A 2,292-nucleotide genomic window follows, 5' to 3' on the forward strand; every position below is an offset into this window, starting at 1 on the left:
TAGCTTGTACATAACATTTCTCAAACAGAACTTGTATATACTCAAGCTTTTTGTACAAAACATTTATCAATTAGAACTTGATAATAGTGTTCCGCCGTATACCAAACTTAAAAAATCTGATTTAGTATTTTAGCCTCTTTCCGGTAATTTCTAGTTCTAACCTTAATTGATGAAGATTGTCGGACATGTTTTTTATTTCATTGTTTTTTCTTTTTATTCTTTTCTCCAGAATTTCAACCTGCTCCGTCAATCCAGTATCAGCCTAGACAAACTAGTATCAGTATCTATTCAAAATCTTACACAATACTAATCAGAAGAAGGTTACAAGGGTACTGTTGTGAATCGGGTATTACCATCTGTACATGGAGGGTCACTTTAAATTACGCTTACAGTCCCTTTAAGCCTCTATCCTCCCATTTTACCTTTTCCTCCGTTTCGTTTTGAAATTCGCATTCTTCTTCTATTTCATTAAATTGAACACGCCTTTTCTTTCGAGATTGTAGTTCTAATAGTGCACTGCTAACACTGCAAATACAAACTATTAATCATATCTAAAGGGAGTGTTCTTTTGTTCTAAAGAGAACATACATTTATAGCATTAATTAAGTGGAATATTTTAACGAATAATTGAAGACTTGAAAGTCAGCTTTGACCATTTAAATAGTTTGTGGCATTTATTTGGTGACCAAATTTTAGAGATTTTAAGATGACAAAATAATCACAAAATAAATCTAGACATGCTTTTTCTATAATGTGCTCTGCTTTTTTTTGGTTTAAAAATTACCAGAGACATTAAAAATTTTGTTAAGATTTCAATTTATTAACTAAAACCAAAGTTTTCGAATTCTCAAAGTTAAACCATTCATATCTCCAGTAATAATGAACGCGCCAAAAATGCACATCACATTTTGGAAATTTCACTAAGTGATTTCATGATTAATTTTTCATGCTTGAGAATCCTAACTAAAATATTGCTTAAAACATTTCTAGTTAACATTATGCATCTTTATGGAACTCATTTAATTAATTAATAAATAAAATATTGAAAAGTTACAGTTGATTATATATAATTTATATTTCAGTGACAACTGTACAGTGTGCACTAGGATATCAAATGTGAAATTGGGGGTTTTAATTTTTTTTTTTGGGGGGGGGCGGGGGGTTCAAAAGACAACATTTCTTTCGGCAAAATAAAACACTTAAATGACCTGAAATTTTTTTTAATGACGATCTCAAGGTTGAAAAAATTAACAAATGCATTTGAATCATTCATTCGTGAAAAAAGGTTTGATACAATTTGAACAAGTCGCCTCTCAAAAGTCTCGTCGTTTTGGGTAACCATATATTTAAGCTTCCACTAGATCATTAATACAGGCATAATTTGCATGGTTTTAAAGATTTTCCTTACTTTTCGTTCGGGGGTCGAATTTTTTCTGGTTCACCTAAATAAAGTAAAAGTTATTCAGTGGAATTAATGTTGTTTTTCTTTTTTGAAACCTTATTTAACACAGAGAAATAAAATGGCATTTACAAAATCAAAAAGTATTTTTATATTCATCATTTCATTTCATGAAACTTCATTTAAATATTTTTTTTTTAACAATTTCTTTTATAATTTATTTTTTAAAATATTTATAAAATAAAATGGTACGAGGCATAGTTAATAATTTCAAATGTTCGTCTTTTTTCGTCTGCATGTTTGCAGTTTCTCTTTTCCTTGTTTCTCTTTGCCCGTCCAATTTTAGCGCTGCTTTTGAAAGAATCTTTACAAGTCGCTGTCGGTGCGCAATTATAAGACAGTGCACGATCACCCTTTCATTGTATAGAATATAGATGTCCTCCTCTCCGTTTTTTGTTTTGCTTAATTGTAATTGCAGCCTTAGTTCTGTACAATCTGTCTACTTGCATTGGCTATGTCACAATTCATAGCACTTCAAGTTAGTTTCTATTTGCAGCGAGGGAGCAATAGCTTCCCTGCTATAAACCGCACATGTTTACTTTCCTATACATGGAGGGTTGCTATTCAATGAAAGATAATCCATTAAGTGACCCGCTCAGAGGTAATTTTGTTATAAGATTCAACAGAGAAATGTTCTCAAGTCTCATTTCAGGGGGGGGGGATGGTCAATTTGACTCACTTGTAGGTTTTTTTGGTGAAAAGTTTAAAATGTCTTCTTCCATAATACTTTATTATTTTATGGATATATTTTTTTCAAACATTTTTACTATTTTGCAAAAAATAAATTTTTGCAAATTCGCTATTTTTTTGCAGATTATAAAAGGCACCCTCCC

At 30.8% G+C, this 2,292-nt stretch overlaps 1 long non-coding RNA gene across 1 annotated transcript; it reads right to left on the reverse strand.

Moving 5' to 3' along the window:
• Positions 1 to 224: 224 nt before the first annotated feature.
• On the reverse strand, positions 225 to 1,497 carry LOC111694711 (uncharacterized). Its single transcript, XR_002763694.1, has 3 exons — positions 1,409 to 1,497; positions 423 to 525; positions 225 to 262 (listed from the first exon to the last, which is right to left on the reverse strand). It is a non-coding gene; the product is annotated as an uncharacterized LOC111694711 (long non-coding RNA).
• Between the last annotated feature and the right edge of the window lie 795 nt (positions 1,498 to 2,292).

The sequence above is a fragment of the Eurytemora carolleeae genome, unplaced genomic scaffold (genome assembly GCF_000591075.1).
Source record: "Eurytemora carolleeae unplaced genomic scaffold, Eaff_2.0 scaffold68, whole genome shotgun sequence".
Classification (NCBI taxonomy): Eukaryota; Metazoa; Arthropoda; class Copepoda; order Calanoida; family Temoridae; genus Eurytemora; species Eurytemora carolleeae.